The 22792-nt window shown below is 47.7% G+C and overlaps 1 long non-coding RNA gene across 1 annotated transcript; it reads right to left on the bottom strand.

Annotated features, from left to right (window-relative positions):
- Positions 1-4543: 4543 nt before the first annotated feature.
- Positions 4544-21785, bottom strand: LOC141975962 (uncharacterized). The gene is made up of 4 exons (XR_012636035.1): positions 21693-21785; positions 20886-20964; positions 13182-13303; positions 4544-4645 (listed from the first exon to the last, which is right to left on the bottom strand). It is a non-coding gene; the product is annotated as an uncharacterized LOC141975962 (long non-coding RNA).
- Between the last annotated feature and the right edge of the window lie 1007 nt (positions 21786-22792).

The raw sequence follows: 22792 nt of genomic DNA, 5'->3' as shown, positions 1-22792 counted from the left end.
TCTGGACTGGAAGAGGCCTCGAGAGGTCATCTAGTCCAGTCCCCTGCACTCATGGTGGGACTAAGCATGTTGGAGCCTCTTGGATGCTAACTACTACCAGCAAATAGTGACAAGTCTGAGGGGGCCCATTTCTCCTCTCTTTCCCTGCACAGTAGCCCTGGATAACACTGTTCAGTGCTGATGGGACTGGGAATGTGTTAGGCGGGGGCCAAGGACCCTTGCCCCCGGCTAGCATTGCATTTTGCAGCTCCAGTATTTTTATGGGCTGTTTGGCCTGACAGCCTCTCATTACCTTTCCTGCCTGCTCGGTTTATATCCTCTGGCTCTCGCTGGCTTTTTCCTCTCTATAAAATGACAATGCACAAACACACTCGCACAAAGAGAGAGAGCTGGAGGTGGAGGAAAATGCCTGACTTGTTATGGAAATAGCATTAAACTAAACCTTCCCATTCCCCTCCTCTGCTCATGCATAAGGACTGGAGGAAATGCTGCCCCATAAAGTGACCATGGTGAGGGGTCAAATCAGCAACATTTTGCTAATGGACTCTTCAATCTAGTTGACAAAAGTAGAACAAGATCCAACTGAAATTGAAGCTCGACCAATTCGGACTAGAAAGAAGGCACACGTTTTTAACGGTGAGGGTAATTAACCACTGGAACAACTTACCAAGGGGTCATGGTGGATTCTACATCACTAACCATTTTAAATCCAGATTGGCTGCTTTGCCAAAATCTCTGCCCTAGTTCAGACAGGAATTAATTCAGGGGGCCCTATGGCCTGTGTTATCCAGGAGGTCAGACTAGATGGTCACAGCGGTCCTTTCTGGTTTTAGAATCTCTGACTCCACAAACCTTTCCTCTGCGGGGCCCTCAGGGATTTCTCTTGCCTTGAGCTCCCTCTTTCCAGCTTGAAGGGGGCCAGGATGGTGGCAGCCCTTGTGGAACCCCAGTCTGTGTGTTTAACGTGAGGGTCAAACTAAGGCACCATTACAATGAAGAGCTGCCATTGGTGGATTCCTGGGGGGTGATCCTGGGGTGGCTGCAGGAGCAGGCCTTTCATTTGAGGGAGGCTGTTGAGTTCTGGGAGGGAAGGGGGTCTTTGTTCTTTCAAGTGGGTTCTTGGCCAGTGGGATGGTCCTGGCCAAGCCTGGATCAGCAAGCCATTCATCCTCCGTAGCCCATCCATGTTTTTGCCAACACTGCCCAGAAAGGGCACGAAATCTGGGCTGTCCAAGATTTCAGAGCACTTGACATACATGAACTAAACCTCTGTGGAAGTGTTGCTACTACCCCCATTTTAGAGATGAGACACAGAGAGGGGAAGTGAGTTGTCCAAGGTCCCACAGTAAGACAGTGGCAGAGGCAGGAGCCCAGGAGTCCCTGCTCCTCTCACTGGACCTTAATGCACCTATTGTCCAAGTCAGGACACAGGCACTGCAGGTGCCCTGTGTGCAAACAACTACATTAGACACGCAGAGGCTTACCTGGCACCAGGTCTTGATGGAGCCTATTCCATGTATGCCCCAAGACAGTCATCTATTCAGGAGAGCTAAGCATACTCCACACGAGCTTTTCAGTCAATGGGGCTTCGCCAAGTTTCCCTTCCCCCCCCCCCTTTACTCTGTTCCTCCAAATTATTGTGTCGCTGTGGGAGAGAGGATTCTGGATAAGGGATTTTCAAGAATCCTCATTAGTTGTGTGGCCCTGGGTCTTCGTAGCTGGAGACGGCAATAGGTTGCAGCACTGTTTGTCCAGTGCTCAGCACAGTGGGACTGAAGCCTCTGCATTCGTTGGCTGCTGCTTGCTACTCCAGAGGGGAGGCAGTGGCTAATGGAGGTGGAAGCAGGAAGGGGGATTTCTCATGGTGCCAGCAGAGGGAGCTGTAGCGGATGGGGCACGATCCCTTGAAGCCAGATAGAGGAGATGCATTTAACAGGAGGGGAAGCCATGCCTTTCCCTTTTCCCCCTTTATCCTAATCCCAGGGGGAGAGATCCCATATAGAAAATGACGCATCCAAACTTCCCAGTGGTCCATGGATTCTCTGCACCAGCTGGAGGTTCCAGCACCACTGCTTTCCACTTGTGCTCATGTAGCAGCCAGAGGGCTCAGCATTGTGTCTTTTTGCCGTTTACACAATACTAGTGCAAAGACACCACACGGACCAAAGAAATGCGTTTACTCACTATATAAAACATGTGAGGCCTTGTCCCGTATACACACTGTTGCTCTGGTTGGCTTCGAAACCACAGAACACAGTGAGCGCCGCTAGAGGGCTCGCAAACTCTTGAAAGGAATACTCTCCAATTCCTGTGCATGGCACTCTGGAACAAGTATTCTCTACGTGAAGAAGCAGGGTTCCTTCCCACTGCTCATCCCCACCTAGTGATGGATCCCAGATGACTAGTCCTCAGCCAAAGGAATATGATCTGGCTCATTAGATTACAAGTTGGAACCTTTACAGACTGTAAGTGGGATTCTGTGGCTCCCTCTCCCACTCCCTGTCCCCAAGTCCATGTTTCCTAATAAATCATCCTCTAGCCTGAGCCGCGTCTGCTTGTTTTAAGTTTAACAAGCTTATTTTTTTGCTGATAAGCTGGACTTTGAATTCTTCCCAAGCTCCCGGGTTGGGGCCAATAGCATCAAGAAGGAGAGACTATTAACCATGATATATTGTATGTCAATGGGACTAATGCACAGTGCTTACCGTGGGCAGCGTGTTTTCTTTGTATCAGCATTTCTGGGCTGATTGCGTGTATCTGACATCGTGAATAGGAGGGGAGTTTCAGGCATGGACCAGATGTAAATGGATGGAGCCAGGTCAGCAATATCATAGGATGGGGCTGCAAGTTACGTGCCAGGAGTAGAAAATGGGTCCCAGTGATGCGAAAGTATTCTAATATGAATCAGTGTCTCATACAAAATGAGTATAACTTACACCATTTTGGTGCCACACCATTTTTACACTCTGATAACACCCATTGCTTTCATGGAGTCACTCTGGATTTCCATAAGCATGACATAAGGTCCGCAGTTGGGGGTGAGTGGGGTGACTGCAGCACGTGTAGACATACCCAAGCTAGATTTAATCTAGCTTGCTTGGCTACTGGAGCAGTGAAGCCATGGCAGCACAGGACCCCTGGGTACTTCCGTGGGCAGCTAACCCCTGCTGAAGTCACTGCTGCCGCTGCTCACTGAGCTAGCTAGATTAAAGACAGCTTGGGTATGTGCACACGTGTTGCAATCACACCTCTGATTGCTGTGTAGACATATCCATAGATCCAAATCTAGTCCTCTGCCTAGCGGGTGGCTTGGGGATAGGCTGAAGTATGCAGAGAAGCTGCTTTTTTTTTTTGTACCCACCTGGTGCTTTTTCTCTTATCCCCCATTCTCTCTCACACATGCCTCTTTGGGTGTAAAGTGCACTCACATAGCAGCCTCCATTCAGAGCATGTTACCGAGCAACTTACTCCCAAAGTACAACTTAACATTTCTGTTGATATTGCCACTGAATCTGGCCTAGATCCTTCCATGGGACTTGCACCTGCTCACATTGGTAATTAATTTGGCCCCTCATTACATGAGATGAGAAGAACCTTCACCGCACAGCCTGAAACCAAACAAGTTTCGCTTGGTTCAGGACTGTTTTACAAATAGAGCTGAATGGCACATTCTTGGTGAATAATGTATCTGATTAATTTCACCACTTTTTCTGCTTGCGAAATGTCTGCAAGCCAACAAGTTTCCTGTTTTCTCAAATGTATTTAGTGGAACGGTTTGCGGGGCACACTCTGATAAATTCTTGGTCCATAGTTTGTTTGGAAGGTGTTCACAGATGAGTGCTACGTATATGAAATGTGAGCTGTGTTAGCTAACTAGGACTGATCGGACACACAAACCAGATGGAACAGAAACAATACCCTGACCGGATGAGGGTAACTCTTAGAATCAGGTTTCCAGGGTGAATATTCATGATTACAAATTCAAAATTTTCAAATATTGGCTTAAAATTCACTCTTTCTGCTAGCCTTCTGGCCAGATTGCTGGAGTTCTCAGACCACTATGAAAGGGGCATGGACAAAGATAAAACAAATTCCTTCTCCATCCCACCCCCACCCCCATTCACGTGATTATTCACAGAAAACTTTGTGGTGTGTTTTCCCAGCTCTAGTAACAAAACTGACATTTAAGTTGGATCCAGCAAAAGGCTTGAGGTCCAGAAATATTGTGGTGAGAACCCCAAAGGTTGGATATTTAGGCAACGTGAGAAACCTCTGGAGTCCTGCAAAGCTTTGCCAGGAATTGCAAAAAACATGGGTGCTCATGGGACCCCCATCCCGGAAAGAATTTAGAAATCTCAGGCCTCAATAAAGGTTCCATTTGGACTAAGTTTACATCTTGATTGAAGGTTCGTTGGTGTTCTTCCATGTGAACAGCTTCAACCCATGTTCTCAGTCAGCTTTGTGGTGATTAGAGCAAGGAGCTGGGCCCTGAGTTCTGTTTCCTTGGATGGTTCACTTAACTTCTCTGTGCCGCCACTTTCCTGTCTCTTTATTGGCCTTAAATCTCCTTTCCTGCCTCATAGCAGGGTTGTGTAATCAATGTTTTTAAGTACAGTGGAGTCCTGGAGTGAAAGCTGCTATTTACCTGCAAAGTATTATTATTAAAGTTATAAGATAATTATCAACAAGGTCTGTTTTATAGCGATAAAGTATTGCCCTAAGGATGGGAATATTACTACAGTATAGCTTGTCGACCGTCACGGTTTCTGAAAGCACACTATGCTGGAGACTCTACTATATGCTGTTGCCTGACTTTAGGTATGAGGAGGATGCAGGAGCCTTGATATTCCATTACCAGTATCTTTACAGGTCCCTTTGATAAAAATCCCATCCCAAATCCAGCCCCTCCCCATGCCAATATCTGCCCTTAGGAACAACAGGAGAAGTGGGGGGGATGCAGAACACAAGTTGGGGAAAATAATAATAATTTTCAGCTTTCATTTAAGGCTCTCAAAGAGCTTTGTGAACACTAATTATGTGACCTCCCCTGCAAGGTAGTTACTGTCCCTATTTTACAGATGGGGAAACTGAGGCACAAAAAGTTGACATATCTTGCAACTAGTGAGGGGCAGGCCTGGAAACAGAACCGAGGAGTCCTGACTCTGACACTCTGAGTCTAAGCACTAGACGACTCTCCTTCCTTATCCATACCGAGCTGTGCTTCATGTCACCAAAGCAATACCCATGCTTTGATAGCTATACAAATAAAATAGCAGGAAACAATAGGCTGCATCCCCAGCTCACTCAGGCATTCCTGTGAAACTTGCAAAAGTAACCTAAGATTCCTGCCAACTGTAATTAAAGGAGAAACCGACCCAAACCAAAACCCCAGATGGGAACACAAGAAAGGTTTGAAATCTGAACCCAGACCCTAATGGTATGGCTTGAGCCGCTCTCTGTGGGTTTGTCTACATTAGATACGCTTGGAGCTACACCCATATGAACCCCCAGCATAGACCCTCTGCTGCGGTGTAAGATGGGATGCAGTCACCCTAGGTCAAAACTGGGGGAAGGCCCCACTTCACATCCGTGCAGCACAGCCTCAGGGTGGCTTCGCTGAGGAAGAAATAAGTGCAGACAAGTCCTAGCTGAAGGGCACTTGAGCTGCCAGCAGCTGCTTTGAAGGGGGTACTCATAGCAGTACTTTAAAAGTGGGGATGGCCTGTCTTCCTTCAGCTGCTAAACCAAGAGCAAAGCGGAGGGATGTTAGTCATTGAGCTGCCACTGCTGTTGCCCCTGCTTCTTGCTCTTTCTGTTCATGCGTGGCAGAGTCTCCCAGCTTGCCCCCATCCCGATCTGCCCTTGTGATCACCTTGTTTTCCCCTTGAAACGTGAGCCTGAATTGTCCTCTTAGCCTGGCCACACAAAAGGAAGAAAACAAACCCTAGAGCTCATGAAGAAACCCTAAGGCTGCTAATGTCCCATGGCACTGCCACGCTGGAAGGAGACAGAGCATCCTTTATCTCAGCTGGCCCAGCAGGCTAGACATTCCTGCTCCTTTCCAAAGGGAGCAAGCGAGCCTCAGGGCTCGTTCACAGCACACTTCCCTGCTGGGGGAGCTCCTCACAAGGTGCCCTGCTTCCCCGGGAAGCTGCTCGACCTGTCACATGAATTGGCCAATTTGTCATGTTTGAAAATCTCCTTTCTTTTCCAGCTGGGGTTTGACTGCCATCCAGAGCCCTCCTGTGTCTCCACAGGAAAGCGATCCGCAGAGACATGATGGAGACACCGCTCTCTGTTTTGCTGTCTTCTGTGAGTGTGTCTGAAGTTTTCTTTTCTTTTCTGCCTTTAGAGATTTATTTTTTTTTACCAGAAAAATGGACATTCATGTGTTTGGAAACAATTTAGGAAAAAGGGGAGCAGGGAATAATATTTTTTTAAAAACCCAAGAAAATAACACTAGCTACTCAACAGAATTCTTTGGATTGTGCTTGATGTGCATAGATAGGAAGTGTGTGTGGGATCCAGCAACTGGAATACAGGACTCCTGGGTTCTAATTCCTAGCACTGACTGTTTTCTGACCTTGGGCAAGTCGCTTAGTATTATTCACAGTACAGCAGTGCCCAGAGTCACTCTCACAGGGCCCTTTAAGGGAGATGGACTGAACTCCGCTTGTGTCTAGTCCACTGTCTCCCCTGCTGATGGTTGTTGAGACATCCTGACGGGAGGGAGCCTGCTTAGATTACTGGGAGAGGAAGGCCAAGGGGAAGGTAGAATGGGGACTTCTGCAAGAGAAAGGAGACCGGTAGGTAGGTGGAAGGCTCTCCTACTGTACCACCTGATGGGCGACAGGGAGTACGATGTGGGGTCTTGTTGTGAGCGCAAGGAAGAGGCCTGGCGCAGACAGTCCAGGCAGTTCCTAGAGATGGGTGGTGCTCCAAGGGGTGAAGCAAGATATCCAAGAAGATGGATTTTTGTAGCTTGTTATAGCATCCCTGGTCAACAAGCCAGACTAGAAGGAGTCCTGGGTTCCCTGATGTTTCACTGGGGAAGGTAGTGTGGAAAACCGGGGCAGAAGGACCAGCGAGTGTGGAGCTGGGCTAGAAGACTTTTTTGTTCTGTGGGACTCTGGTTTTTGTTAACTCTGGAGGGATGGGCTATTATAACTTAGTAGGAGGGCTGGGTCACCTCCGTGATCCAACAGTGCAGGGAGCTGAATTATCACCAGGGACAGAGAGCAAGACCTATGGCCGGAAGCCAAGGTAAGGTGATTTGGTCATAGGCTCCAACCGCAACTGGGGGGTCCACTGTGAGACAGAGGCAGCCCCTGTTCCAAGAAGCTTCTCCCACTCTAAATAGACAGGACTTAGGATGGGAGTAATTATCCCCCTTTTACAGCATTCTTCTATCTAGCACAATGCAGCCCTGGTCCGTGACTAGGGCCCGGGGGTGACTTAGGAGTCTAAATCCACTGAAAGCCAACAGGACTTCAGCCCCTTCATCAATCGGGCACTCCTGAAAATTTGTCCCCTAAACTCTCTTTGTCTTAGTTCCCCTCTCTGTACAATAGGAACAATAACCCTTCCTTTGTCTGTTGACACTATAAACTCTTTGGAGCCGGGACTGGCTCTGTAATAAAAATAATTACAACAGGTCCTGATGACAAACTAACACCATCTCCATGGAAACACATTCCCAGCCGGAGAATAAAGTAATGCATGAAAAGTGCTGTGAGACCCTTGGGTGAAAGACATTGGTGTAAGTGTCTGTAGAGCCTGTCAAAAAGTCATTACTGATTTTTTTTAATTGAAAAAAGCCCTTTTGGATTAAATGTAAAAACTCTATTTTCCTCAAAAAGGTTCTGGTTTGTGTCAAAAGGGGGTGTGTGGGGGGGGGGGGGGGAATTGGTTTTCAATTCAACCGAAACCTGAAAAAAAATCCCCTCAAAATTGTTTGTTTCCATCCAATATTTTGCAGAAAATAAAATACATTTCCTAGCCAGCTCTAAATGCACCCAGGCTACATCACCACAGGACCCCAGGCGAGTGCATGACATGCCCCCAGGTGCAAACAGGATGGGATGCCTCTGCTGTTACCACAAGGGGATTCCCAAGGAGTAAAAAAGCTGGGAGACCAGATCCCCAGCTGGTGTAAATTGGCATTGCTCCACTGCAGACAGTACGGTCGCATCAAACTTCACCAGCTGTGAATCTGTCCCATAATATTAACAGACCATAAAGAGCTTGGGACCATATCTCTCAAGAGATTGGGGCGGGGGGGGGGGGGGGGATTGGAAACCCAGCACTGTCAAAACTAGTACAAGATGGTTATTGCCTGACAGCTGTTCAGAGGCCCTTAGTTGATGGGATTTGTCCTGTTCCTAGTAGGCTTCTGTGCGTGTTGCAAAACCCACAACTGACACTAACCAGCCCTCTTACGGACAGTCTCGGCAAAGGAGGAAACGTTGAAATGGAACATGAATGCTGAACTACCCTCTTCCCATCAGAGATGGTCTCTGCAGCGCTGGGGGGAAGCCCGTGGGCAAGAAAGCTTGCAGTGCGGATACTTGGATAGCGTGGCCTGTACTTAAATGGAGTTTGCACAGCTGTCAATCTGGTACATTTCATGAGTGCTAAATTCACTCCAAAATTTCCCTCCCTAAAGTGACTATTTGTTATTTAATTCCTAATGTGGTTAACTTAGAGGGGGAGATTCGGCACTTGTGGATAGATGTGGTATTTACCTTGGCCTTCTCTGCCTTGTGGCTGGTGATATTATTTATCTGGGTGAATAATTCAACCACTCTGTAACCCTAGAAAAATGAGGAGTGGAAGGGAAGCATCTATAATAACCATTTGGCAAAGGGGAAGCGAGAAAGGGAGGGAGAAGGAATAACAGAGAGAAGCCGGCTGGTTGTTTCACATCAAAGCCCTCCGTTTAATTTCCTAGCCCATCTGTTGGATTTCATCTGGCTGTGGCGATACTGCAGGCGTGAGTGAAGGAACTTGAGTGTTCCGTGCTCGTGTTTCTGATTAAGATCCAGCAGGGAGGGAGAGGAGTTGCTTGATCTCAGTTTTTGGATGCGTTCTGTTCCTCCGCGTGCAGCCTGCCAGTGGGGATCAATCACTTGTTGCTATCAGCCTAGCGGACAACTCTGCCTTAGGCTGTTTCCGTGCTAGACTGCCTCCCCATTGCTGGAAAATGTGTACAAGGTTTTCTTGAGCCTTGGTACCCCGGCTTCTCCAGGGCAAGCATAACTGCAGCAAGGTGCGGGCATTGTCAGAAGAAGGTTAAGACGATGGGTTGGGACTCGGGAGATCTGTGTTTGAGTCTTAGCTGAGATGCTTACAGAAAAATTTTCAAAAGCATCTAAGTGACTTAGGGGTCTAAATCCACTGAAAGCCAACAGGACTTCAGCCCCTTTGTCAATTGGGCACTCCTGAAAATTTGTCCCCTAAACTCTCTTTGTCTTAGTTCCCCTCTCTATACAATAGGAACAATAACCCTTCCTTTGTCTGTTGACACTATAAACTCTTTGGAGCCGGGATTGGCGCTTATTAGACATACATACACCTAGCACAATGGATCTTGGAGGGCCTCAATGTGCAACTGTAATAGGAATAATGTGTGATGGAAACCCAGGAGCCCTGCCTGCAATAGCAGTCACTCCATGGTTGGCACCATTGTTGGGATGGGCTTGCGACATGTTCTAGTGTGGACAGTCTTAGCAGGTAGTGCTGACTCATGGCAACAGGGGATCCGTTGTCCTATTGTATAGTAAATCTACAGTAAAGATTTCCCAGGTCCTGAATTTAACCCTTGCTGAAAACACCCTGATATTCCCTCAACTCTCTTCTTCAAATGTTCCTATGTTTGGTTTAGTTAACATTAAGGGGCATGTATGTTAGCACACCTGTCTCCGGGCTACTCATTTTTGAAGGGAGGGAATGGGGGTGAGAAGGCTGAAGACGTGAGGGAAGGAGCAGGGTGACTATTTTCCCAGCTTTGCACTTGAATTCCACCTTACAGGGGGTGCTGGAGTGATGGTCATTGCAGCCAGTTATTGCCAGTGAAGAGACAAGAGCAGCAACAGTGCAAGCATCCCCAGCCAACATTCCTCAATCACGGATTGGGCAGAGCGTTGCTAACAATAAAAGGGCATATTGGGTAAAGTTTTCAAAAGTACCCATGTGACTTATGAGCTTAAGTCCGATTTCACCTATTGCCAAAAAGAGGGTCAGTTGTGATGTGGACACTTGTCCCCTAACAGCCGGAGTGAGGCCAGTCACCTCGTTTTATACAGACCATCATAAAGCAGTCAAATGATTTTTGAGGCCAGAGCCTCAGAAGGTGTAAAATGGCATTGTTCCCTTAGCAGTTGTGTCGCAATACTGATTTACATCCACTGGAGATCTGACCTTGAGTTAGTCTGAGCTGAACCAGTGACCTGGAGACGAAAAGTTTTCTATCCCATTCCCAGTCCACTGAGCCATCTCGCGGCCCCCCTGCCCCAACGTGTGCCATTAAATATGCTCATACTCTGGTTTGCCCTGCTGCTTGGATGACACCAAGCATCTTGGAATAACTGGGAATCTGGATAACCTGAGCAAAAGGGAGTCAAAAGACCAGGAAGCCAGAAGGTTTGTTTCAAAGGGAGGTTCAGATAATGGTGAATTCACATAGCCCCTCTGCTAGGAAAGTACTTCCTATTCTATGTAGGTTCTTTTGCTGCCCTCATCACTGTGGCATCTGTGCACCTACCAGTCCTGTGTTAAGTGACACAACTAACATTTGTGATATGAGGTTCATTCTTTCTCTCATCCTCTCCCTCTGGGAGAATTCTACATGCCATGCTGGATTTCACTTTGCTAGGGTTTTGGTTTGGGGTATTCTGTTTTTAGTTCTACACGTGGTCTGTGTTTTTATGTTGGAGAAGATGGGTTGGAGAAGTGCGTCTTGCACGTGAAGTGGAAGGTGGAGGCTTGTGATGGGCTTTGGTTCCTAAACATGGGCCTAACTTGACTTCAGCTCACATGCTCAAAGTTAGGCATGTGTTGAAGTATCTTCCTGAGTGAGGGATTCTGCTGTAAAGTGCAATCGAATCCCCACAGAGAGAAGAAAAAGGGAAAAAGAGAAGAGAATCCCAGCCATGCTAGTTTCTTATTCCGAGCTCCAGCTGGGACCAGCCCAGTCAGACTTTGGGACACCCATCAAGCAAGCAAAATTTGGCTGTCTCATGATAACAAGCAGCTCACGCTTGGCTGGACTGCCTTCTGCTATGAGCCGAAGTATCTTCGGGTCTTGTCTGTACTAGCTTGGGAGCTGAGTCCAGTACAGAGATGCCACAGCAATTCGTGTAGGTAATGCAGTAGGTGTCACTCTTTGCTGTGAACCAGTGCACTGAGCTGCAAGATGGTAAGATGCAAAAGTCTGGTCCTGTCATCAGTAAAGTTCACAGGGCAAATTTCAAGAAAGATGTGAATGTTATTCCCAGTATCTATGGCAAATACCCTCTGTGGTTGCTGTTGAAAATAGTATTCTTCACTCTGCCACCTCTCTGTACGATTGTTGCTGTGGGCTGTTAAAATGTTAAAATGTCTCACCCCAGAGTGGGCTGCATAGCAGTGGTGGGATCCTTTGAGATGAAAGATGTATGAATGTTCATTACGAAGGGGGGCATTGGCAGTTCTGGGTTCACGGTGCAAACCCGTTTCTTTCATAATAAGAGTGGCATTTACGTAGAACATTCTATCCATGGATCTCAAAACGCTTTTCAAAGGGAAATAAACATCAGTATCCACATTTTACAGATGGGGAAACTGAGACATGGAGCAGTTAAAGCTCAGATTTTTTCCAAGGCCGCCACTAGTTCTGGATGCCTCCTTTTTTGGGGTGCCACTTTGGGCCTTATTTTCAGCACCCAGAGCTCCAGAGGAAGTCAGTGGGAGCTGTGAATGCTCAGCACTTCTGAAAATCGAGCCCTCTTAGGTAAGCACCCTAAAATGAGGGGAAACTGAGTCCAAAGTGACTTGTCAGAGGTCACATGGTGAGACAATGTCAAACCACCAATTCTGTCTCCCAAGAAAGTGCCGTGACATCAATGGGCCTTTAGCCTGAATCAAGACTGCAGCTTTCTTTGCATGTGGCTGGGTAACTGTTCTGTGCTGGATCTGTGAAAGGGAAGCCGATCCTTCTGTATGTTCGTTCTCTCAGGATAACTGAATGAATCTCTTAACCGGAGTTTGGATCAAGGCTGACCTGCATCCTTCCTTGCATCCCTCTAATGCTGCCTGGCCAGCTCCATGAGGTCAGAGATGGAAATGCGATTACACAATCCAGCCCAACCGTGTCAACGTTCAAAGGCTGATGGGGTTTCTGGTTTGTGTGAAACCGGGCCAGCCGTCCCTACCTGGGGCTATAAAAACTGATAGAGCATGGCAACGCAAAGTGATAGCAGCTCCATCCCAGCTGGATTCTGTCAGTTTTAACGTTACAACCCCAACAATCCTGTAAATGACACTAAATATCCCAGAGCTGAAGTGGGCTCTGGATGTTTTCAAGGCACATGGAACGCTGTGATTAGGGCTAAGAAACTTAATCAGACTTCATGGAACCCATGGGCCATCTTGGTAGGACCATGGTGGAACAGAGTAAGAGGGGTTTCCATACCCGTCAGCTGGTCTGCCTCTAAAGCCCCCCGCAGGACAGCTGCACCGGTGAGCGAAAAATTCCCCAGGTTGCCCACCAGCTGCATTATCTTGTATTGAGATGCTACTAGATCTCTACAGCTAAGCAAGGTTCGGCTGGTCAGTACTTCCATATGAGACTTCCAAGGTAAGGTAATATTATCTATATTGCAGTGGCACCTAGAAATCCCAACTGAGATCAGGACCTCATTATGTCAGGCACTGTACAGAAGCCTAGTAAGAGACCGTCCATGCCTGACAGAGCTTACTGTCTGAATTGACAAGACAGACAAAGGGTAGGAGGGAGAACCAGATCTCAAAGGAATTCAGGCACCTAATTCCCATTGATTTCAAGGGATATTAGGAAACTAAATACCTTTGAGCATATGAGCCAAAGTGACTTGCCCAAGGTCACACAGCAGGTCAGTGGCAGAGGTGGGAGTAGTACGGACGTCTCAAGTCAGGGCTCTAGCCACTGAACCTTGCTGCCTCACCTGGGTCTGCACTAATGCACTCTTCTGTCAGGGTCAATGGTGATGTGATGTCCCGATGCTGCTGGAGGTGCTGTCTTGCAGATGAGATATAAAATCAATGTCCTCCTGATCCCGGTTAGTCCCTAAAAAGGCAAAGGTACACTTTTGTTCTTTTTCCCTCAACAGCAGAAATTTTAAGGCTTGTGTCTTGGCCAAATTCAAACTCTAGTAATCCTGCTTCCTTGAATCCTCACTCAGGGGCTGGCTGGAAAAGCTAGTCCTCCTATCCATATCAGCTAATTATCTGATTGATCTGAGAACAGCGGTTCGAAGGTGAAAGCGTTGCACAGCTGTTAAGCATTATTGCTATTATTACTAATCACCTACCCCTTGGGCAGCGCTGCTGAGCAGTGTTAGATGTAGTAAATGCATTTAAAAGGATTAAGCATTTGCTTGTTCTGCTCACTCTGGGACCATAGATTTCAAAAGTCTTTGGATCGAGCCCCAGAGGAATTGCTTTCATAAGGCCCCCTCCACTACCAACTCAGCAATGGGACATTGCCTTTGATTTCCAGCTTGAAGCTCATGGTATGAGCTCTCCATCCGCACTCATCTAACCCTCCCCTGCCTCTAACTAAAGTGAGTGAAATGACAGCAGGGCAAAACAAAAGCCACCTAAACATTCCTCCAAACTCTCTGAGCCACCCAGTTCTAGAGATCTGTGACAGCTCAGTCTGATTTCTCCACACACACCCTCCCCATGAACTTCATCTCCACCCTGTCCCTGCCAGGACATGAAGACAAAAAGTCACAGTACCAGGTGAGAGGCTGCGGTTACCTTTAGCTCCGGTGGAGTGGTAATAACAATGCCAGGTTCTTGTACAATGCTTTTCATCTGGAGTTGCCCAAACTCTAAGCACTGGAAATCCCCCCCCCCACTCCCTACCCAAGAGGGCATGTCCAGCTCCTTTTCACAGACCCAGGAGGTTTGGATGCTCTGGGAAGCTGTCAGATTTGGGGGCAGTGCTTCTCCAATCCCAACCCAAACTCTGATCCTTTGGAGGTTTCCCAGTCACAAACTGTGAATGCACTGAAAGAGCCTGGACAACTCCCATTCCAGGGATTGGAACCTCATGGCAGAGAGCACCTTACTTGCTGGCCTGTGAATATCTTCCTCTGTCACAGCCATCATCCATCCGAGCCAAGGAGGCCCTGTAAATCTCCACAGGCAGGGTTGGAAACTTGTCCCCTTTCTGGGGGTCTTTCCATGCATTACAAGGGAGTTGGATGAATGTCTATCATTTGTCAGTCCTTGGAGGCTCCACAAACATGGCCCTATAGATTTTAGGCAGCCAGATCCCACTCTTGCCAGGCAGTCAGCCCCCTATCCCTGCCTTCCCAGGCCCCTTTCATTGGCAATCATAATGAAATGTGCAATATCCTGTCTTCACTGTTTCCTGGATCCCCACCCTCCTCATTCCCATCTTCCCAGTCCCCTCCTTAGGACCCACCCTGACCAAGTCATCCAAGGGAACCCTGGGACTGCAGCAAGCTGTTCCAAGAGCTGTCAGGATTAATTTGCCTTTTGAAGGATGAGCCGCGGGGCCTATCATCAAAGCCCAGCAGGCTGCTGGATCGCAGCTGGATCCGGTGGGTTATTTTAAGGAAGCAGGATGCACACATCTGGGCATGAGAGCTGATGTTTCTGTTCCTCCGAATCCAGCTGTATTAACCCTATAAGGTCAGGTCAGGGCACCCCACACCTGTGGGATGCTGTTCCTCTGCATTACAAGAGTGGAAGGGCACAGCTGTGTTTGCAGTAAGAGCAGTTAAGGGCTTGGAAGGGAATTAAGAAGACGAGTGCTACATTCAGAGCCTCAATTCAACTCCATGAGCAGCTTGGTGTGCAGATTAGGGTGACCAAACAGCAAGTGTGAAAAATCGGGATGGGGGTGGGGGTAATAGGCGCCTATGTAAGATAAAGCCCCAAATATCGGGACTGTCCCTATAAAATCGGGACATCTGGTCACCCTAGTGCAGATGCATGCAGCTCCAAACATAAGACATCCTGAGGGATGATGGAAGAACCTCAAAAGATTTGGTTTGATCCCAACTGGCACTCATACATTCTGATACTTCTCCAAGCCATGTCCTCTCGGGTCTGCTTAATTTATGTGGAGAACAGGATTTCTCATGAGACTTCCTGCTTCTGGTCTGGCCAGAAATAACACAAGAGCAGCCACACCTTGGTATTTTGGCATAGCAGTTCACCCATCCCTTCTTGGCAATGGGCAGATCCCTCTCATCAGAACATAAGAACAGCCATATTGGTCAGACCAATGGTTCATCTAGCCCAGTATCCTGTCTTCTGGCAGTTGCCAATGCCAGGTGCTTCAGAGGGAATGAACAGAACAGGTAATCATCGAGTGATCCATGCCCTGTTGCTCAGAAACCTTCCACTCCACTAGTTACTGTAGATAGCTAGGTCCGAGTATAACTTTTCTGCTTGAGCATACTGGAAATGTGTGTTTTTATGCTAAAAACTCTTAAAACTGGCTGGTCCAATTTTGTGCCAACATTTTTCACGCACTTTTGGCTAGAGTCCAGACATGGCCAATCTTAACCAAAGGGAATTTTATTTGAAGAATTTATGAGCCACTTAAAAGAGGAGGTGGTTAGAAGAAATTTAACAATAGCCCAATATGGCTATTTAGTTTTAAATCCTTCCAGGCTCTGATTGGAACTCTTTAAGGCTGCAGCAATGTATGGAACAAGGCACTGTTGTAATTTTGAACTTCATTGCTGTGTTTGAACAATAAATGGCTCCCTAGTCTCCAGTCAAGAGGGAGTATCCCACTATCTCATGAAATTCCAGTTGTTAGATCCTGGCATCAGAGAAGTGAGTGGAAGCAAGCGGCAGCGATGCCAAGAAACCCTGTGTTTCTGAACTCCTTCCAGCTGCAAAACAGGCAAATAAAGGCATGGTCCCACTCCTGTAGAAGCCAGCAGGAGCTGTGCAATTGAGTTCAGCGAGAGCAAGATCAGATTTGAGGTCAACGCATGGGGCAATGCCCCACTGACACATTCGTTTCAATACCCATGGAGTTGGCTTGGGAGAGTAATAAGATCTAATCATTTTAACAAGACAAGGATTTCGCTATCACTGAATGGCATGTACATGGTTTCCATTGCGGCTAGCCTGGCTCGATCTATGATTTGGGGAGGAAACAAGCAAAGCATGGGAGTTCCGTTTATTTTACTTTGTGCTTTGGATTTGGGAATCTGGAATTCAAAGCAGAACTCTCAGGGTGTAAGCTGAAAGGGGGAAAGAAAAGACCCAGGCCTTAAACTGGGTGAGTTTGGGATAGCTTCAGAGTGCCTCTGAACCCAACTGCCCGACGTGTGGAGGTTCCTATTCCAGATCTCCTTGTACAAGCTAAAAGCCGCACCAAGGGGTATGGGAGGCTGCACTGATGGTAAGGAGCATTGGTTTCTCGCTTTGCAGACCTACCTCTCTGGCAGTGAACTCCAGGCTGACCTTGCCAGAATTGATACACCCCCATCTGGTTCTTCTCAGGGCTCCTCCTCCTTGCAGCGTTGGAGCTGTGTGCGCCACCGTTTGTCCCTTTGCTCCCTCCCCTTCCTACTAGCTTCCTGCCTGGGAAGCTTGAACCAAGGCCATTTTTACACCCCCCCCTTTCTCTCTCTAAGGCCTGCCAGTGTTTCCCAAGCATGTGACTGGCAGAAGTCTTCTTGCAGCCTGTGTCTGATCAGTGGGTGGGGACAGCTGTTGGCGGAGGGTGAGGCAGGGAGACCTCCCAATCCAGAACAGAATGGCTCTGGTAATACTTTTGTTCTTACCCTCCTTGAACATAAGGGCTTTGCCTCCATACTTCTCTATCCTCCCCCCTCCACCACCCCCCCCCCCACACACACACACAGAGCACGTAGAGACAGCTGCAGCAATGCAGGTGAGAAAGCAGAGCCATCGTAAGATTTTTCCCCTTTCCTCCATAAAAGAAAAATCTCTGTCCCTTCTGCTGCAAACGGGGATGTCCCAGGTGACAGGGCTGGGAGGAACTTCCTGTGTGAGGCAAAGTGCTGGAGAATAATGCGCTAATAATTGTACTTCACTCTTATCATAGAACAATTGTTCAAAGTGCGACACCAACATCAGCTATTTCTATGAACTGGTGGGTGTGTGTCCACTGACGCTTACCAGAAGGAGTCAGAATTGCTCAGTGTGTCATGGGCTCTATGCTGCTAACAGCTCGTGGAGATTCTCCTTAACTCAAGTGGCAGGGGCATAGTTCACAAATATGCAGGTGCCTGCAGGTTTATTAAAGAAAATAGTCGCAGATCTTGGAAGTGTCATAAATCTTCCGACTTACCTATACAGGGCAGATCATTCAAATTAAGATAGGGTGTAAACTAAAAGCACAATCGCTATTCCTGATTAACTCCCTGTGTAGACTGGAAAAAGGGATAAACAGTGAGGTGGCAGCGTCTGCAGAAGATAAAAATTACTCCAGATAGTTACGTCCAAAGCTGATTGCTAAGAGTTACAAAGGGATCTCACAAAACTGGGGAACAAAATAGCAGATGAAATTCAATGTTGATAAATGCAAAGTAATGCACATTGGAAAACATAAAACCAATTGTACATAGAAAATGATGGAGTCCAAAGTAGCTGTTACCACTCAAGAAAGAGATCTCGGAGTTATTGTGCATCGTTCTCTGAAAACATCTGTTCTATGTGCAGTGGCAGTAAAAAAAAACCCTAACTGAATATTAGGAACCATTAGGAAAGGGATAAATAATAAGACCAGAGCCATCCCGCGAATTGGGGCGACCACTCTGGGCCCCAAGCTTTGGGGAGCCCCGCGGGCTGGCGCAATTGGCCAGCACCGCATGGGTGGTGAGTGAACTGCTGGCTGGGGGAGGCTACCCCCAGCTCCATCCGGGGTAGAGCGCGCAGTGGCACTGCTGCAGCCTCCCCAGCACCAGGAAGATGGGCAGCGTGGCCCCAGCCCCCTGGAGCCCAGCGGCACTGCCGAAGCGGGGCCCTGGGGGGGGGGGGGAGTGGGGCCACGCCTGGTTGTTTGGGGAGGCACCGCCTCCTCCAGCCTCCCTTACCCGCTCCTGGCGCGGTCGGTTCCAGAAGTGACGTCACTTCCGCCCCGGGGCCCCGCACTCCCCTAGGGATGGCCCTGAATAAGACAGAAGGTATCATGATGCCAATATATAAATCTACGGTCCTCCCACATCTTGAATACTGCATGTAGATCTGGTCATCCCATCTCAAAAAAGATATCTTGGAGTTGGAAAAAGTATAAAGAAGAGCAACCAAAATGATGAGGGGTACGGAACCGCTTCCATCCGAGGAGAGATTAAAAAGACAGGGACTGTTTAGCTTAGAAAAGAAACAACTAAGCGGGGAGGTGCTACAAGTCTATAAAATCATGACTGGTGTGGAGACAGTGAACAAGTAAGTGTTATTTTACCCCTTCGCATCACCCAAAACCCAGGGTCACCCAATGAAATTAATAGGCAGTAGGTTTAACCGGAGCAACGGTGGGACTTAAATGGTGCATAGATAATGTGCAGGCCCCTGTACAGGGGTGAACTGGGCAGAAAAAAGGGCTAAACCCAAACCCCTGATGCAAACAGTCTCACGCTCTGGGGTGTTCCAAACCAGCATCAGTCTTTTCAGCCTGGGCCACTAAACTAATGGAAACTGAACTTGATTCAGACTGGAATTTTCTAAGGAGCAGAGGGGATCTAGACACCCAAATCTCCCTGGGCATCTAACCTCCTTAGGCCTTTTAAATATCCCAGCCATGATCCTGCCCTACATTTTTTCATGCCTACGGCCAGTTCTCTCCATCTGCAATGAAATGTTCCTCTCGCTCCTACCAAGTGCAGGACGAAAGAGGCTTCGAAACATGGAATATCTTTGCAGCTGAGCTCCTTCCTTGACATTTTTTTTTTTGCCATGAAGAACTCCCCTACTTTTGCCAAAAAATGTTCCGAGTGAAACTTCTAGCAGACCTGCTTTGGAAAGCCAGCCGCTTGTGCATTCATTTCACATCATGGGCACTGCAGGGGCCAGTTCCCACGCTGGTATCTTGCTGTAACAAATGTCATATTAAGGATACTCAGTGTGATAATGCGGTATCAAAAAGAGAGAGAAAGAAAAGCCCAGCCCGGGCTCCTCTCTCTGCTCTCCAAGGGCTGGGAACAGAAAGTTTATGCCAAAAATAAGAAATGGGGTTTAAAAATATACAGAGCCGCCCTCCATTTTTTGTTTGTATCAGACCTCTGCCTCCCAATCTGATGTATGGTCACTTGCATAACGGGGGTATTATTTATTAGAACGGCCCACAGCAATTTATGAGAAGTCAAGACCGCCAGCCCCAGGCTCCTTGGAGCACACAATCCCGGCACAGAAATAAGGAGGCACTCTTGCATGGGAACAATAGGCAAGTATGCAGAGAGAATGTCGTCTTTGTTCAGAGGAAAGTTCGCTTGGTGTAATATCTGTTGTACTGATGGCTACCCTTGCTCCATAACCTTGTTCATGCTATGAAGCTAGGGAGTGGTTCGTGACTTTGTGATGGAGAAAAATACTACCCTGAGCCACACTCAGCACCTGCTGGCTTCACTAGGGCTGCAGGGGGTCAGAGTGTTGGAACTGCCATAGATTTAATGGATGCGAGGATCCTGACTGCTGCGTCTGAAAGAAGGGAGGTGTTGCCATGGGATTAGATAAAGGAACTGGGAGCCAGGACTCGGGTTCTTTCCCAGTTCTGCTCATGGCCTTCAGCAAGTCACTCTAAGCTCCTGGAGCCTTGGTTTCCTGACCTGTGAGATGGGTTTAGTGAACTTGCCTCCCAACACCCTAGGTGAGCGAGGCATAGTTAGTTAACATGTGTAGAGTGCTTTGAGGTATTTAGCTTAGAAATGCCAGGAACAGGACAGTTCCCTCATGGGCATGAGGCTGGTAATACCAGCAGGATGCATTCTGGAGGGGACAGCTGGTACGTTGGCTGTGACAGAGCCAAGTCAAGGACGGTGTGAGCTTCACCTGCTCTTCTCCCAGAGTCCCATCTGAGAACTGGACGGGGCACCGGGACCATGCAGGAAAACCCTAGAGCTGAAGATGGTTTAGGGTTTGACTCGAGAGCATCCTCATGCTAGCATGACAATGGAGTTAGAAATGAGAAGGGTGGCGGGAGAGGGAGGATTTCGAGCTGCATGATGTATTAATGCATGAGGCTTCCCTTCCAGAGATTAGGATTCAAATCTTCTTTCACTGGCAAGTGAAACAAATTTAGGAGGTTCCAACCCAGTCCCAGGTGGAGAGAATATATGATTTGTCCATCTAACAAGTATGCCACACACTATTGTTAGCCATACTGTATTCACGATTGACAGTATGTGCTTAGGAGAGGACGGGGAGAGCCGCAGGTGCTGCAGCTCAGAACTGAGGGGCATTATCACAGTTGGCTGTGTAGGTTTTTAGGGGATGTTGCAGGGCAGCTTGCGCCAGGGGAACAAGTTTACACCCTCCTTCTCTGCTTGGGACTAGCCCTATTTTCAATCTACTTTTCTTGCCCCTTCCTCCCCTGACAGCATCATTGATGGGTTCTGCCTGGCGTGTTTAATTTTACTCAATATATTTTGCCAACAAATGTTGTTCAGAATAAGGCTCTGCCTCGTTACCATTCCTCCGAGCGTCTGTCTGACGTCATTCTGTGTGCCATCCAAGCAGCCAAAGGGAGTTCTCCCCTGGGAGTGATCTCTGAAACAAACAGCCAGAAAGAAAAAATTAAAATTAATAACATGCAAAAACCACAGAGTCTCCCTAATACATTAAAAGGCAGCATAACCCAGGCACTAAGCACAGAAACTTCCCATAAGCATCTCGTCTCGTACTGTTCAGAGATATCCAGGGGCAGGTTGGTCGTGAACAGAAACAGCATGTACCCAAAAATCAGCTGAGTAATTATTCCTAATTGAAACTTTTTCAAGCACTGAGGTCACTTGGCTTAATTCCAGGAAAGCCCAGGGCCAGATTTTTTTTTGTCTGCTCTCAGCGTTGTGTTGTCAATTACACCTGTTCAAAAGAGCATCACTGTGATCTGGAAGAATTTTTACACACCAGCTGGTGACTGTGCATTACCCCAGTGCCATCCACACAAAACGAGTCTGTTACAGCCCCAGCCAGGGAGCGTTATCAGCTCATGCTTTTAGGGGTGGAGGTCCCTGGTTCAGTTCCTAGTGTTGGCCGTCACATAGTGTGCAGAACAGCTATGAAACAAGCTCAGTTTAGACTCCTCCTGTTGATTTGTAGATGTAAAAGGACTATTGTGATCATCTAGTCTGATCTTCTGCATAACACAGACCAGACAGTTTCGCCCAGAACTTCCTGCATCATTCCAAGTAATTCCTGGTTGAAGAATTGAGACTTGAATCCATGGTCTACTAGCTCACAGACCCATGCAGGTACCTAGGCGACAGTGGACTTACACAAGTAGCTCTCTTGTGACTTCAGAGGAATTTTTCCTGATTTACACCAGTGTGAGATCAGGATCGGGACTCGTGCCTGCAGCCACCAAGGTGATTTCTGGTCTCAGAGCTGGGATTCCCTCATATTTTGATTCTCATGGCACCGGCATTTTCCCAAGAGATCCATTCCTTTGACTGTGTCATGCTGAATGAACCGAGTGCGCTAATTGTCCTGTCAAAAAGTATATTATGCCAAGAGTTGTTTCAGCTTGTTTTAAATAGTCCTGATAAATAGTCCTAACTAAGTTCTCTCCCGTATATAAATAGGCACTGCTGTCTCCCTTCTGATCATAACCCATGTGCAATCAAAACAAGATCCCCTGGGAGCACAGCGCTTCATAAATATTTTCCTGGTAAAGTTCAGATCCCTTTTTCCAAGTAGAAAGTTCTCAGAACATTCGCTTTGCAAGCTCCACTCCCATTCTCTGCCATTCCCATGCCTGCTTCAGTCAGGAGGTTTTGCAGAGCTTTGCTGCCTGCCTGGTACCTGCGTCTTTCCTCTCATTTTTGAAAAGAAGCCCAGATTATGTGCCAGGGTTGCTTTTGCTGTGAGACTTTCCAAAAACAGCTTTGCCTGCGAGCGCCGCCCAGACACAATCAGCTGCCTTAGCAAAACAGGCCTCTTCTGAGTGTTTTTTATTTATAAACCCGAGCTACCCTGGCTCCATACATGGAGCGAGAGGCACTTCTTGCCTTCCAGAGCTGACAGTATAAATAGACAGAGGAGGTTCCAGTATCAGCATCCCCATTTGGGAACTGAGGCACAATGAGACTGAGTCACGGGCAGTTTGCAGTGGAACTAAGACTTGACGCTGGATCTTCTGAGTCCCTGACTGGCACCTTAATCTCAACTCTATGCTTCCGCTCAAGTGTACTGATTTTTCTCACGGTAGCTTCAGCTCAGAGTCTGTGCCACTTGTTGTTTCTTGTCCAGTTAGCGAGAAGGCTGAGTTCCATCTCTGAACTCTTCTTCAGCTCAGAAAGGGTTGGATCCAGGGTTTTGATATGGCCTGTTATAGCAGAGTGACTGCCACCGAGTTGGGGCATGGGACAGATGAAGA

Source organism: Natator depressus, chromosome 22, assembly GCF_965152275.1.
Source record: "Natator depressus isolate rNatDep1 chromosome 22, rNatDep2.hap1, whole genome shotgun sequence".
NCBI classification, from domain to species: Eukaryota; Metazoa; Chordata; order Testudines; family Cheloniidae; genus Natator; species Natator depressus.
Note: the sequence above shows the minus strand (reverse complement) of the source record. Positions and strands in the feature narration are given on the sequence as shown.